Genomic DNA, 18223 nt, shown 5'->3' on the forward strand with positions numbered 1-18223 from the left:
CAGTGTTTTAAGTCACTAAATTAAATCCAATGATTTTTAAATTTGCTTACATTATTATCATTTCATTAAACTTCACTCTCGCTACTCAGGTGTTGTATTAGTCTGTTTTCATGCTGCTGATGAAGACATACCCGAGACTGGGCAATTTACAAAAAGGGGGTTTAATGGAGAACTCACAGTTCCACATGGCTGGGGAAGCCTCACAATCTTGGCAGAGGGCAAAGAGGAGCAAGTCACGTCTTACGTGGGTGGCAGCAGGAAAAGAGATCTTGTACAGGGAAACTCCTGTTCTTTTTGTTTGTTTGTTTTTGTTTTTGTTTTATTATACTGTAAGTTCTGGGGCACATGTGAACAATGTGCAGATTTGTTATATAGGTATACTATACACGTGCCATGGTGGTTTGCTGCACCCATCAACTCATCATCAACATTAGGTATTTCTCCTAATGTTATCTCTCCCCCAGCCCCCAACTCCCCAACAGTCCCCGATGTGTGATGACCCCCCACCCCATGTCCATGTGTTCTCATTGTTCAACTCCTACTTACGAGTGAGAACATGCAGTGTTTGTTTTTCTGTTCTTGTGTTAGTTTGCTGATAATGATGGTTTCTAGCTTCATCTCTGTCCCTGCAAAGGACATGAACTCATCATTTTTATGGCTGCATAGCATTCCATGGTGTATATGTGCCACATTTTCTTTATCCAGTCTACCATTGATGGGCATTTGAGTAGGTTCCAAGTCTTTGCTATTGTGAACAGTGCTGCAATAAACACACGTATGTATGTGTCTTTATAGCAGAATGACTTATAATCCTTTGGGTATATACTCAGTAATGGGATCACCGGGTCAAATGTTATTTCTGGTTCTAGATCCTTGAGGAATCTCCACATTGTCTTCCACAATGGTTGAACTAGTTTACAGTCCCACCAACAGTGTAAAAGTGTTCCTATTTCTCCACATCCTCTCCAGCATCTGTTGTTTCCTGACTTTTTAGTGATTGCCATTCTAACTGGTGTGAGATGGTATCTCATTGTGGTTTTTATGTGCATTTCTCTAATGACCAGTGATGATGAACTTTTTTTTCATATGTTTTTTTGGCCATGTAAGTGTCTTTTTTTGAGAAGTGTTTGTTCATATCTTTTGCCCACTTTTTGATGGGGTTGTTTTTTTCTTTTACATTTGTTAAAGTTCCTTGTAGATTCCTTGTAGAGGATGATGTTACTCCCCATACACCAGAGGGTGTATAACCCCCTATGATATTGTTTGTAATTTCCAGGAGTGGAAGAATGATGTTACTCCCCATATCGCAGGGAGTGTACACCCCAATGCGATATTGTATGTAATATTTAGATGAGGATAGGATAATGTTAATCTCCGTATCCCAAAGGGTGTACGTCACCCTGTGATATTGTTCATAATATACAGGGAAAGAGAGGATGATGTTACTCCCCATATCACAGAGGGTGAACACCCCCATGTGATATAGTCTGTAATAACCAGGGGATGAGAGGATGATGTTACTCTTCATATCACAGGGAATACACATGCTACTGCGATATTGTTTATAATATTCAGGGTGGGAGAGGATGATGTCACTCGCCATATCAAAGAGGGGTATACACACCCCTGTGATACCGTTCATAGTATCCACGGGGAAAGGAGATGATGTTACTACCTATATCGCCGGGCGTTTACATCCCTCTGTGATATTGTTCATAATATTCAAGGGGAAAGAAAATGATCTTACTCCCGATGTCGCAGGGGGTGTACACAACCCTGACATATTGTTCATAATATCTGGGGAGAAGAGGGTGATATTACTCCCCATATCACATGTGTTGTACAGCCCCTGTGATATTGTTCATAATATCCAGTGGGGGAGACGATATTACTCTCAATATTATGGGGAGGGGGGAGGTGGTACACCATTCTGTAATATAGTTCGTAATCTGCAGGGGATGAGAGCATGATATCACTCCCAATATCACAGGGGGTGTACACCCCCCCTCGAGATACTCTCCTAATATTCAATGGGGGAGGCGATGATATTACTGTCAATATCGCAGGTGGTGTAAACCTCTCCTGTGATATTGTTCCTAAAATCCAGAGTGGAGAGGATGATATTGCTTCCAATATTGCAGGGAACGTACACCCCTCCTGTGATATTGTTCCTTATATTCCAGGAGAGGGGAGAGGATGATATTACTCCCAATATTGGAGGGAGTGTGCACACTACCGTGATATTGTTCCTAATATTCTGGTAAGGAGAATGATATTACTTCCAATATTGCAGGGGGTGTACACCCCACTTGTGATATTGTCCCTAATACCCCGGGGGGAGAAGATGATAGATGATATTACCCCCAATATCACAGAAGGTGTGCATTTCTCCGTGATATTGTTACTAATTACCATGGTTTGAGAGGATGATATTACTCCCAATGTCGCAAGGGGTGTACACCCCCCCATGATATTTTTCCTAATATCCAGAGGGGGATAGGATGATATCACTCCCAATATAGCAGGTGGTGTACACCCCGACTTGTGATACTGTTTCTAAGGGGAGACAATGATATTACTGTCAATACCGCAGGGGTGTACACACTCTCTGTGACCCTCTGCGATGTTGTTCCTAATACTCAGGTTGGGAGAGGGTGATATTACGCCTAGTATCGCAGAGGGGGTACACCCTGTTTGTGATATTGTTTCGAACACCCGGGGGAGAGGGCAGTATTTATTACTCCCAATATCGCAGGGGGTGTACACCCTTCTGAGATATTGTTCCTAATATCCTGTGGGAAAGAGGATGATATTACTCTCAGTAGTGCAGGGAGTGTACACTCTTCCTGTGATATTGTTTCTAACATGCAGAAAGAAATAGGAGGATATTATTCCCAATAGCTCAGGGGGTGTACAACCCCCTGTGACATTGTTTCCAATATCCATGGGGGAAGAAGATAATATTACTCTGAATATCGCAGGAGGTGTACACACACCCTGTGATATTGTTCCTAATATCCAGGGTGGGAGAGGAATGATATTATTTCCAATATCGCAAAGGCTGTGCACCCCTGCAGTGATATTGTTCCCAATATCCAGGTCAGGAGATGACAATATTACTCCCAATATCGCGGGAAGTGTAAACACCCCCCTGCCCCTTGATATTGTTCTCAATATTCGGGGGGAGGGGAAAGGATGACATTACTCTGAATATCTTAGGGAATGTACACTCCCCTGTGATATTGTTCATAGTATCCAGTGAGGAAGACCATGGGATTATTGGGAATAATGGAATATTATTCCCAATATTGTAGCAAGTGTACAACCCCCCCCATGATATTTTTCCTAATATCAAAGGAGGAGAGGATGATATTACTCTCTATATCGCAGGGATGTACACCCCACTAGTGATACTGTTAATAATTTCAAGGGTGGGAGACAATAATATTACTGTAAATACTGCAGAGGGTGTACAATGGCCCTGTGATATTGCTCCTAATATCTGGGGGAAGCAAAGATGATATTAATCCCAATGTAGCAGGGGGCGTCCACCCCCTTGGTAGATGTTGTTACCAATACCCAGGAGATGAGAGTGTAATATCATTCCCAATAATGCAGCAGGCGTACCTCCTGTTTGTGATATTCTTCCTAATATCCAGCGGGGGAGAGGATAATAATATTCCCAATATCGTAGGGAGTGTAGGACCCCCTGTGATATTATTCCTAATATACAGTTTTGGATAGGTTGATATTACTCCTAATGTCGCAGGGGTGAACACCTTGCCTGTGATGTTGTTCCTAATAGCCACTAGGGTGTATCGTGATATTACTCCCAATATCGCAGAGGGTGTAAAAACCCCTATGATATTGTTCCTAGCATCCAGAGGAAGGAAATGATATTACTTCCAATAGCTCAGGGAGTGTACACCCCGTGTGTTATTTTTCCTACTCTCCAGGAGGGGAAAGGATATTACTCACAATATTGCAGGAGGTGTACAACCCCTGGTGATACTGTTCCTAATACCCAGGGGGTAGAGGATGATATTACTCTCAATATTACTGTTGCTGTACACATCTACTGTAATATTGTTTCTAATATCCAGTGGGGGAGAGGATGATATTACTGTTAATATCACAGGGGGTGTACACCCTCCCTCTGATATTGTTCCTAATATCCAGAAGGGGAAAGGGTGATATTACTTTCAGTATCGCAGGAGGTGTACAACCACCCCCGTGATATTGTCCCTAATATGCAGGGCGGGTGGGGGAGAGGATGATATTACTCCCGATGTCGCAGGGAGTGTACACCCCCTCTGTGATTTTTTTTTAATATTCAGAGGGGAGAGCATGATATTACATACAATATCACATCCCCCTGTGATATTCTTCCTAATATCCAGGAAAGGAGAAGATTATATTACTTTCAATATCGCAGAGATTGTACACATCTCTGTGATCTTGTTTATAGTACCTGGAGAGAGAGAGGGAGAAGATGATATTACTACCAATATCACAGGCATTGTACACCCCCCCCACCCCCGTGATATAGTTTCTAATATTCAGGGAGGGAAGGATGATATTACACTCAGTATTGCAGGGGATGTACACTCACCCTGTGATATCATTCCTAATATCCGGGGGGGAGAAGATGGTGATATTACTTCCGATATCGCAGGGGGGTGTCCACCCACAGACATGTGGGGAGTAATATCACTCTCTTCTACCCCCTGGATATTATGAGTCATATGATAGGGGGGTCTTCACCTCCCGTCATATGGCGAGTAATATCACCCTTCTCAACCCTCCTGGATATTACAAGCCATATGACAGGAGGGTGTCTACACAGCGTGTTTACAATATTAAGAGTAACAACATCTCCCTGTCTGGAAATTTCAGACAATATCACAGGAAGTTGTACAGCACCTGCGATATTGGGAGTAATATCATCCTCTCCTCCCCAGGGATATTAGGAACAACATCACAAAAGGGGTGTACACCTCCTGCGATATTGGGAGTAATATCCTCTTCCCCCGCTGGATATTAGGAACAGTATCACAGGGGGTGTACTCCCTGCGATAGGGAGTAATGTCATCCTCTCCCGTCCTGGATATTAGGAAAAATATCAAAGGAGAGATGTACACCTCTTGCGCTATTGGGAGTGATATTGCCGTTTCCCCCTCCCGGATATTAGGAAAAATATCCAAAAGGGGTGTACACCTCTGCGATATTGGCAGTAATAGCATCCTTTTCTCCTTTGAATATAAGGAAAAATATCACAGAGAGGGTGTACACCCCCTGAGATATTGGGAGTAATATCATCCTCTGCCCACCTGGATATTAGGAACAATATCAAAGGTGGGGGTGTACACCCCCTGCGATATTGGGAATAATATTGTTTTCTGTCCCCCCAACCCCCGGGGTATTAGAAAAACATATAACAAAAGCACAAAAGGGGTGTACAACCCCCTGCGATATTGGGAGTAATATCATCCTCTTTCCTCCCTGCAAGATATTAGGAAAAATATTACAAAAGGGGTGTACACCTGCTGTTATGTTGAAAGTAATATAATCCTCTCTTTCTTTGAATATTAGGAGAAACATCACAAGGGAGATGTACACTTTCGCAATACTGGGAGTAATATCACCCACTGGATATTAGGAACAATATCACAAAAGGGGTGTACACCACCTGCGATTTTGGGAGTAATATCGTCCTCTCCCCCTTTGAATATTAGCAAAAATATCACAGAAGGGCTGTATACTCCCTGCGATATTGGGAGTAATATCATCCTGTCCTCCTTTGAATATTAGGAAAATTATCACAGAGGGGGTGTACACACCCTGCGATATCGGGAGTAATATCATCGTCTTCCCCCCGGATATTAGGAACAATATCAGAGGAGGGTGTACACTCTGTGATACTGAAAATTCTATTATCCTCTCCGCACCTGGATATTAGGAAAAATATCTGGAGTGAGTGTACATTTCCTGCGATATTGGGAGTAATATTGTCATCTCCCTCCCAAAATATTAGAAACAATATCACGAGCAGTCTATACACCCCCTGCGATATTGGAAGTAATATCATCCTCTCCTTTTGAGAATTTTAGGAACAGTATCACAGGGGGGATGCACATCCTTTGCTATACTGGGAGTAATATCATCATCTCACCCCCTGGATACTAAAACAATATAGTAGTGAGGGCGTACACCTCCTGCGATAATGGGAGTAATATCATTCTTTCCCTTCCTGGATATTAGAAACAATATCACACGGGGGGTGTGCATTCCCTGCGATATTGGGAGTAATATCATCCTCTCACCCTTTGGATAGTACAAACAATATCACAGGGGGGTGTACACACATGGTGTTTACGATATTGGGATTGATATCATCCTCTTTCTGCCTGGATATTGCAAACAGTATCAAAAGGGGAGGTACACTATCTGCAATATTCAGAGTACTATCATCCTCACCCCCCCGGATATTACACAATATCACAGAAGGGTGTACATTCCCTGCGATATTGGGAGTAATATCATTTTCTCCCATTCTGGATATAACGAACTACATCAAAGGGGGGTGAGATACTTGCAATAATATCATCCTTCCTCCCCGTGGATATTACGAACAATATCACAGGAGGGTGTGCCCTCCCTGGGATATTGGAAGTAATATCATCCTCTTTCTCCATGTATATACAAACAATATCACAGGGGGGTGTACACTCACTGCGATATTGGAAATGTTATCATCCACTTCCCCCGTAGATATTGCGAATAGTATCACAGGGACTGTACAGCCCCTGAGATAGGGAGTAATATCATTCTCCCCCTGACTGGATATTAGGAACAATATCACAGGGGGCTGTACACCCCCTGTGATATTGGGAGTAATATCATCCTCTACCACCCTGAATATCAGGAACAATATCACAGGGGGGTGTACACCGCCTGAGATTTTGGGAGTAATATCATCCTCTACCACCCTGAATATTATGAACTATATAACAGATAATGTACACACAGAATATTTATGGTATTGGGAATAATATCATCTCACTGCCTGGATATTATGAACAATATTACAGGGAGGTGTACACCCCCGTGATATTGGCAGTAATTATCATTCTCTCCCTGCCGGATATTAGGAACAATATCACGGGGGTGTGTACCGCCCTGCTAAATTGGGAGTAATATCATCCTCTCACCCCTGGATATTACAAACAATATCACAGAAAGGTGTACACCCCCTGCGATATTATTACAAACATTATCATAGAGAAGTAATATCATTCTCTTCTCCCCTGAATATTATGAACAATATCACAGAGTGGTGTACACACCCTGTGATAGATGGAGTAATACTATCCTTTCTCAACCTGGATATTACGAACATTATCACAGGGAGGCATGCACTTGTGTGTAATATCCTCTCCCCTTCTGAATATTACCAACAATATCACAGGGAAGTCTACACCCTCTGCAATATGAAGAGTAATATCATTTCCTCCAACCCGGATATTACAAACAATATCACAGGAAGGTGTGCCCCCTCCGATACAAGGTGTAATATCATCCTCTCCATACCTGAGTATTACGAACAATATCACAGAAGTGTGTATACCTTTTGCGATATGGGGAGTAATATCATCTTCTCTTCCTCTGGATATTACAAACAATATCACAGATGTTGTACACAGAGGGAGTTTATGGTATCAAAAATAATATAATCTTCCCCCTCAATATTATGAACATTATCACAGGGGGATGCACCCCCTCCAATAATAAGAGTAATATCTTCTTTCGTGAATATTAAAAACAATACCACAGGGAAATGTACAACCCCTGTGATATTGGGAGTAATATCGTCCTCTTCCCCACTGGACATAAAAAACAATATCAAAAAGGATGTACATGCCCTGTGATATTAGGAGTAATATCATCCTCTTTCTTCCTGGATATCACAAGCAATATCCCAATTATATTGAGAGTAGTATCATCCTCACCCTACTGGGATATTACGAACAATATCACAGGGGGGTGTACACCTTCTGCGATATTGGGTGCAATATCACACTTCCCCCACTTGGATATTACGAATAATATCACAAGGGGTGTACACCACCTGCGATATAGGAAGTAATGTCATCCTCTCCCACCCAACCGCCCCCCCCGGAAATTGCCAACAATATCACAGAAGGGTGCACACCCCCTGCGATATAGGGAGTAATATCGTCCTCTGCCCCCTTGGATATTATGAACGGTGTCACAGAGGGGTGTATAGCACCTCGATATTGGGGGTTAATATCATCCTCTCACCACCTGGATATTAGGAATAATATGACTGAAGGGTGTACACCCCCTGCGACAGCGGGAGTAATAACATCCTCTCCCCTCCTGGATATTAGCAACAATATAATAGGTGGGTGTACTCCCCCTGCGATATTGGAAGTAATAACATTGTCTCCCACCCCAGGATATTATGAACAATATCACGAGGGGAGTGAACACTACCTGCGACATTGGGAGTAAGATCATACTCTCCACCCCTAAATATTATGAACAATATCACAGAGTGGTGTACAATCCCTACAATATTGGGAGTCACATCATTCTCCCCTCCTCTGAGTTTTACGAACAATGTCACAAGGTGGTGTACATACCTTGCGATATTGAGAGTAATGACATTTTGTCCACCTCTGGATATTACGGACAATATCACAGAGGGGTGTACACTGCCAGCCATATTTAGAGTAATATCCTCTCCTCTCCTGGATATTACGAACAATATCAAAGGAGGGTGAGCACACCCTGCGATATTGGGAGTCATATCATCCTCTGCCATCCTAGATATTATGAACAATATCACAGAAAATGTATACAGAAGGTATTTTCGATATTGGGAGTAATATCCTCTCCCCCCCGGATTTTAAAACATTATTGAAGTGGGGTGCACATCCCCTGCGATATGGGGAGTAATATCACCCCTCTTCCCTCCCGGATATTACCACCAATATTGCAGGGCTGTGTACATCCCCTGTGATATGTGCAGTAATATAATTTTATCTTCACCTGAATATTACGAACAATGTCGCAGGGGGCTGTACACGCCTGGCAATATGAGGAGTAACATCATCCCCTCCCCCCATGGATATTACAAACAATATTGCCGGGGTGTGTACATCCCCTGCAATATAGGGAGTAACATCATCTTCTCTCCCTCCTCCCCGTGATATTACGAACAATATCGCAGGGAGGTGTAAATGCCTTGCGATATAAATAGTAACACCCTCCTCTCCCTCCCTAGTTTTTAGGAACAATATCACAGGGGGTGTACACATAGAGAGTATATACCCTTCTGTGATATTGTTCGTAATATCCAGGGGGGAAGAGTATAATATTACACTTAATATAGAAGGTAGTGTACAGCCCCCTGTGATATTGTTCATAATATCCAGAAAAAAGAGGGTGATGTTATTCTCAATATTGAGTGGGGGGTACACCCCACTGTGATATTGTTCAAAATATTCAGGGTAGGAGAGGATGCTATTACTCCGAATATTGCAGGGGGTATACATCCCCCTGTGATATTTTTCATACTTTCCAGGAAGAGAGAGGATGATATTACTTCCAATACTGTACATGGTGTACACTCCCCTGTGATATTGTTCACAATATCCAAAGGGGGAGAGGATAATATTACCCCTAATATCGCTAAGGTTGTACACTCCTCTGTACTGTTGTTCATAATATCCAGGGGAAGAGAGGATTATATTACTCCCAATATCCCAAGGACTGTACACCACTTTGTCATATTGTTCGCAATATCCAGGTGGGGAGAGGATGCTATTACTCAACAATATCGTAGGGTGTGTAAACCTTCTTGTAATATTGTTCCTAATATCCAGAAAGGGAGAAAATATTACTCCCAAATTCGCAAGGGGTGTGTAGCCCCCTGTGATGTTGTTCTTAATATCCAGAGAGGGAGAGGATAATATTACTCTGAATATCGCAGGGGGTGTACACCCCCCTGTAATATTGTTCGTAATATCCAGGTGGAGAGATGATGATACTACTCCCAATATCCCATGGGATGTACAAGCCCCGGTGATATCCAGGGATGCAAAGGATGATAGTAGTCCTAATATCGTAAACACGCTGTGTGAACACCCCCCAGTGATATTGTTCGTAATATCCAGAAAGGGGGAGGATAATATTTCTCTCAATATCGCAGAGGTAGCTCACTCCCCTGTGATATTGCTCATAATATCGAGGGGGGAGGGAATGATACTACTTCCAATACTGCAGGAATGTACACCGCCCTGTGATGTTGTTCGTAGTAATAAAAGTGGGAGAGGAAGATATTACTCCCAATATCAAGGTGTTGTAAACCCCTTTTTGATATTTTTCGGAATTTCCGGGGAGGAGAGGATGATATTACTTCCAATATGGCAGATGATGTACATCCCCCTGTGATGTCGTTTGTTATATCCAGGAAGGGAGAGGATGATATTATTCCCAATATTGCAGCGGGTGAACACCCCCCAGTGATATTTTTTGTAATAAGCAGATGTGGAGGGAGGAAGATACTACTCCCAATTTCGCTGAAGGTGTACACACCCCTGTGATATTGTTTGTAATTTTCAGGGAAGGAGAGAATGATATTACTCCCAATATTGCAAGGGCTGTACGCCCCACCATAATATTGGTTGTACTATCAGGAAGGAAAGAGGATGACATTACTACCAATATTGCAGAGGTTGTACACCCTCCTTTGATATTGTTCATAATATCCAGGGGGTAAGAAGATAATATTACTGCCAATATGAAAGGGGGTGTACACCCCCCTGTGATACTGGGATTACTCTCAATATCGAACAAGGGGTAGTCACCCCTGTGAAGTTGTTCATAATATCCAGGGAAAAACAGGATGATATTATTCTTAATGTCTCAGGGAGTGTACACCCTCCTGTGATATTGTTCATATCCACAACGGTAGAGAATGATGTCACTCCCAATATCACACGGGCTGTAGACTCCCCTGGTGATATTGTGTGTAATATCCACGGGGAGTGAGGATGATATTACTCCCCATATCGCAGACGGTGTACACCACCCTGTGATATTGTTCATAATATCCAAGGGGAAAGAAGATGATATCACCACCAATATTCCAGTGAGTGTTCACTCACCTGTGATATTGTTCATAATATTTGGGGCGGGGAGAGGATGATGTTATGCCCCACACCCCAGGGGGTGTACACCCCCCTAAGATATATATATATATATATTTTTTTTTTGGTTGAGACGGAGTCTCGCTCTGTCGCCCAGGCTGGAGTGCAGTGGCCGGATCTCAGCTCACTGCAAACTCCGCCTCCCGGGTTCACGCCATTCTCCTGCCTCAGCCTCCCGAGTAGCTGGGACTACAGGCGCCCGCCACCACGCCCGGCTAGTTTTTTGTATTTTTTTAGTAGAGACGGGTTTTCACCGTGTTAGCCAGGATGGTCTCGATCTCCTGACCTCGTGATCCGCCTGTCTCGGCCTCCCAAAGTGCTGGGATTACAGGCTTGAGCCACCGCGCCCGGCCCCCCCTAAGATATTGTTTGTAATTTCCAGGAAGGGAGTGGATGATATTACTTTCCATATCACTGGGGGTGTATACCCCCATGCGATATTGTCCATAATGTTTAGGTGAGGATAGGATAATGTTAATCCTCATATTAAAAAGGGTGTAAACCTCCCTGCGATATTGTTTGTTATATCCAGGGAGGGGGAGGATAATGTTACTCTTTATATCGCGGGGAAAGTAAACCACCCCCTGCGATATTGTCCGTAATATACAGCGAAAGAGAAGGTGATGTTACTCCCCATATCGCAGTGGGTGTACACCCCCCTGGGATATTTTCCATAATAACCAGGCGGTGAGAGAATGATGTTACTCTTCATATCGCAAGCAACATACATGCCACTGCGATATTGTTCGTAATATCCAGGAAGGGAGAGGATGATGTTACTCCCCATATCAAAGGGGTATACACACCCCTGTTATATTGTTTGTAATATCCACGGTGAAAGGAGATAATGTTACCACCCATATCGCTGGGCATGTACACCCCTCTGCGATATTGTTCGTAATATTCAGGAGGAGAGAAAATAATATTATTCCCGATATTGCAGGGGCGTACACACCCCTGCCATATTCGTAATATCCAGGGGGAGAGGATATTACTCCCCATATTGCAGAGGGTGTACACCCTACTGTGCTATTGTTAGTAATGTCCGGGGGGGGGGGGGAGATGATATTACTCCCAATATGGTAAACATCTTGTGTGTACATCCTCTGTGATACTGTTCGTAATATCTGAGGTGGCAGAGAGAGATATTATGCCCAATATTGCAGGGAGTGCACACTCCCCTGTGATATTGTTTATAATTTTCAGGTGAGGGGAGAGGATGATATTAATCCCAATATCACAGGGAGTGTACAGTCCCCTGTGATATTGTTTATCATTTTCGGGGGGAGAGGATGATATTATTCCCAATATTGCAGGAGTGTACACCCCCCGTGATTTTGTGTGTAATATCCACTGGGGGAGAAAATGATATTACTCCCAATATGGCAGGGGGTTGTCTATCCCCCATGATACTGTTCATAATATCCAGGGGAGTGAGAAGATAATATTACCCTCAATATTGCAGGGGGGTGTACGCTATTCTGTAATAGAGTTCATAATATTCAGGGAAGGGAAGGATGATATTACTCCCAATATAGCAGGCGGTGCATACCGCCCCTTGTGATATTGTTCCTAATATTCAAAAGGGGAGATGATGATATTACTGTCAATACCGCAGACGGTGTACACCCCTTCTGTGATATTGTTCCTAATATCCATGTTGGTAGAGGATGATATGATGCTCAATATCACAGAGGAGGCACACTCCCTTTGTGATATTGTTCCTAATATCCACCGGGGAGAGGATGTTCTTACTCCCAATATCGCAGAGAGTGTACACCCCCATGAAATATTGTCCCTAAGATCCAGGGGGGAAAGGATGATATTACTCCCAATAGCGCAGGGATTGTATACCCTTCCTGTGATATTGTTTCTAATATACAGGGGGAAATAGAATGATATTATTCCCAATAGCTCAGGGGGTATGCACCCTACTTGTGATATTGTTTCTACTATCCAGGGGAAAGAAGATAATATTACTCCCAATATCGCAGGAGATGTACGCCCCCCCTCCCCAGTGATATTGTTTCAAATATCCAGGGCGGGAGAGGATGATATTACTTCCAATGTCGCAAAGCCTGTACACCCCCCTGTGATATTGTCTGTAATACCCAGGGTGGAGAGGATGATATTTCTTCTCATATCGCAGGGTGTGTATATATCCTGTAATATTGTCCGTAACATCCAGGGGTGGAGAGGATGATACTATTCTCCATAACGCAAAGTGTGTACACCCCACTGCGATACTGTCCATTTCACCTACGGGGGAAGAGAATGATATTACTCCTCAAATTACAGGGATTTTACACCCACTGTAATATTGTCCATAACATCTGTGGGGGAGGCGATGATATTACATCCCATATTGCAGGAGGTGTTCACGCCCCTGTGAAATTGTCCGTAACATCCAGAGGGAGAGGGGATGATATTACTCCCCGTATCGCAGAAGGTGTACAACCCCGTGTGATATTGTCCATAACATCCGGGGGGGAGAGGATGATACTACTCCCCATATCGCAGGAGGTGTACACCTTCCTGTGATATTGTCTGTAACATCCAAGAGGAGAGAGGATGATGTTACTCCTCACATTCCAGGGGGTGTACACTCCCCTGCCATATGGTCCGTAATATCAAGAAAGGGAGAGGATGAAGTTACTCCTCATATTGCAGTGGGGTGTACATATCCATAATATCCAGGATAGGGGGGAGGATGATGTTACTCTCCATATTGCAGAATGTGTAAACTTTCTGGAAATGTTGTCTGCAATATGCAAAGGGGAGAGGATGATGTTTCTCACTATATCCCAGTGAGTGTACACCCCGCTACGATATAGTTCGTGATATCCATAAGAGGAGAGGATGTTACTCCCCATATCGCGGGGGGTGTATGAGATATTGTTTGTAATGTCCAGGCGGGGAGAGGATGATGTTAATCCCCATATTGCAAAGGGTGTACACCCCTTCCTGTGATATTGTCCATATTATCCAGGGAGGGGATGTACACACCCCTGCGATATTGTTTGTAATATCCACGGGGGAGGACATGATGATACTCCCATATCTCCTGCTATGTACACCCCCCCTGTGATATTGTTCATAATATTCAGTGGGAGAGAAAATGATATGACTCCACATATCGCAGGGGATGTACACACCCCTGCGATATTGTTTGTAATATCCAGTGAGAGGATAATATTACTCCCATATCACAGGGAGTGTACACCCTACTGTGATATTGTGCATAATATCTGGCGAGGAAGATGTTATTACTCCCAATATCGTAAACACACTTTGTGTACATTTTTTGTAATATTGTTCATAATATCCAGTGTGGCAGAGGATATTACTCCCAATTTCTCAGGGTGTGTACACCCTCCTTTGATATTGTTCATAATATCCAAGGGAGGAGAAGATGATATTACTCTGAATATGGCAGGGGATGTACAACCCCCTATGATATTGTTCGTAATATTCAGGGGATGGGAGAAGATGATAGTACTGACAATATCACAGCAAGTGTAAACTGTCCTGTTATATCATTCATAATTTTCAGGGGCCGGGGAGAGGTGTTTTTTTTTTAAAACCATCAGATTGCATGAGACTCATTAACTATCATGAGAACACTGAAAGAAAGACCCACCCCATAATTCAGTCATCTCGCACTCGGTTCTTCCCATGACATATGGGAATTATGGGAGTTAAAATTCAAGATGAGATTTGGGTGGGGACACAGCCAAACCATATTCAGTGTCAATTTACTTAGGAATTTAATTAAAATGTCTGAATTTAAACCTTAGAGAAAATTTAGAGTTGATAAGAAGTTTCATTAGCAATCATGACAGTAAATTTAATAAGAAAAATACACGTAGCTGATTTTTAATTTGTCCTGACTGCTAAGTGGAGTAAGTTCTGTGAGAAAATATATGAAGATTATTGTGAAAAATAATAGTTAATATAGTCTTTCTGTAAGGATTTAGAATAGAAAATGGTTATTATACTTATTATTTGATGATTTAAGAAGATTTGAGGCATCACAATATTCAAGACATTGTTCTCCTTGCTGAAGATAAAGCAGTAAACAAAACAGATGAAATATCTTGCTCTCAATTTTATGTTTTATTGTTTATAGAACTATGAAAACTTCTCCAAGAAGGAACAGAAATATAAGTACTTATCGTGGTATACAAGATAACATACATATATATGTAAATAAGGCAGGGTTAAAATATCAGGGAATAGTGGGGCCTATGTGAGCTGAAGTGCTCATACCAGCCCGGAGGTTTGGGGCTTCATTTCCTAAAATCATAGAACCAGCCAACCAAATGTGTCTGCTACTTACAGTAACACAGATTTCACTCTTTTCCTATAATCTCAAAGAGACTTTAAGCAATCTATATTCTAGTCTTTTGTTCATATTTGAATACTTACTACAATGTATGCTACAAGGGGTCAATCAAAATTAGTATAAATCCTTCTAGGGTTGGGAATCTCAGTCCCTGCCACTCGTTCTGCTTGGCCTTTACCTCATACATAAATCTGTCACTTTGAGTTTGCTTGTGTCTGCACAAACTCACATATGTCTGAAACCAAATCACCTCAATATCAACCTCAAAGCAGTGAATTAATGAGCATTTCCTAATAATGTTTATGTATTATTCCAAGGATAACCAGAGAAGGGTTAAAATATGTAGATGCATATTTATTAGTCCTGTGCAGGACTAACACTGCTGAAAAATAATAAGTAACTGCTAGAGACTGTAAAAATTAACATAATTTAAAATTAGGATTAAGAGATAACATCTATAAAGTAGGTAGAAATGTTAAGCAGGGTTTATTTTAATGAACAAGTGTACACACCTAATTAAATTAGTTTAGTATCTCCCTACGGTTTATATTCTAACTTTTTTTCAAAAATTTGTATTATTTGTTTCATATTAATGATTAAAAATATAACATATATGTATGCTTGATTATTTAATTTTATGTTGCAAAAATAATGACAGGTTAAGTGCAGGAAATTTAGAGACAGAAAAGCTCACAAAGAAAGACAAAAATTAAAAATAAGCCTTTGTCAAGTAATAGCCACTGTTAGTATTTTCTTTATTAAATATTCAATTTGCATGTAGAAATATTTATGACATATTTTGTGCTGCAAGTACAACACAGGTTTATGAATTGATAATATATAATTTACCATATACTAAAAATGCAGTTGATTTTCTCTATAACCTTTAGGATTCTTCAGAGTTTATTATTATGCCTCTCTAATAAAAAATACTTAAAATGTTTTAAACTATATGTATTTTAATGCTGCCTAAATAAAGTTCGGAAGTAAATGTATCCAGTTTATTAAAATGATCACTTCTAATGTATTACATTTTCAAAAAAGAATTTGTCTATAATATATTTCCTATAATAAATACCCAAAAACAATATTTTAAACCAACATTTAATCCTATAATAATGTGATTGAAAAAACCACTACTTAACTCTATTTACAACATATAAGTTACTAAAATAGAGACACTGTTTTGTTTGCAGAAAATAAATAATTTTGAGTTCTCCATTGCATAACAGAAAAATTAAAAATAAAAAACCTGGCTGAATGTTACTGAGTCAAAAGTCCCTCAGTGTGCTATTCAGAATACAAAACGATTTATTATAACTGATGACATTTCCTTATAACTATGCATCTCAAATAATACCAGGGAAAAACAAACTTCCTATTTGTTTTCTAGCTCTTTTCTTGTTGAAATGACTTACTTTCTCTTTATAGTGGTTTATTCAGGTAAATGCTCAATCTTTGCTTATCCCTCCTTCTTTTCCATATAGTACCTGGGAACATGAGGCGCTTATGAAGTCCTTGCAGCAGAGTTGAAGGAGCCTCAGATCTGATTGAAGGTCATTGGAAAACACTCTGGGTCTTCTCTCTCTGGTCTTGAAGGTACAAGTGTTACTATTACTTGTCTGTCTAGTCGAATCTTTCCTTGTCAACGTTGGCAGCCTGCCTCTCCCTTTTCTTGTTCTCTGTCACTCTCTCTCTCTTCCCTCAGTCAGGACTCAGCCTCACTACTCTTTTCCTGGTGATGCACATTTTACCAAAGCTGGGCTCTCATTTAGTTTCCAGCCTGCCTAGTTCACTTTCAGCCTTAACCCCGATCTGTGTTCTGCACGAGTCAACCAAACAACTCCATCACCAACATATACCTCCTTCTGACTCTTGAGAGGTGGACCCTTTGCCAGGCAATCTTTTCTGTGGCTCTCAGTGGGAACTGTAGCAAAACCCCTAAGCTTTTTAGTTCTCCCTTTTAGGTATCCACTGAATCTCTTCCAGTGGGAAACTTGGCCAGGCCAGGGAGGTTAAGACATGCTTTCATTCCCTTTCTTCTCTCTATAAACTTGTCAAGTCAGGGCCTTTTTCATCTCTTCCTATCCGTCTTTACACACCTCTACTTGCTGAAGTGGCATTTCTCAACTTCTTGGGGGCAATGATGGACTCCATAGAGCAGAGGGAGACAGACTGATTGATACTTAAGGAATAAAGTGTAACAAAGCATATTATGCCCTTTACATCAACCTGTCATAATATGAATTGATAAAACAAGGCAAGAAATAATTCTAGTTTACCACCCAAATGTTCGTCAATATATCACAATTTCAATAAACTTTCATCTCTTTTAGTTTCATATAGCAAGCTTTTAGTTATCTAAATGGATTGCACATTGCAGAGAATACGTTGCAATATATTGTTTATCCTATTTGTTAATGCCTGCTTTTTTTTGTCTCTGTGTATAAAACATGCATTCTCAGGAGCAGAGATGTTACATATCACAGTAAATCTAAGAACCTTGGCTCCTAAAACAATGTTCAGAGACCATGGACACTCAATTATTTATGGAAGAAGTAAATAAGCTGAGAATATTTGTAGAACCACTCCAACATGAGATTTTTACAGTAAGAAAGAAACATGATTAATCTGGAACTTG

The sequence above is a fragment of the Macaca fascicularis genome, chromosome 8 (assembly GCF_037993035.2).
Source record: "Macaca fascicularis isolate 582-1 chromosome 8, T2T-MFA8v1.1".
Lineage (NCBI taxonomy): Eukaryota > Metazoa > Chordata > Mammalia > Primates > Cercopithecidae > Macaca > Macaca fascicularis.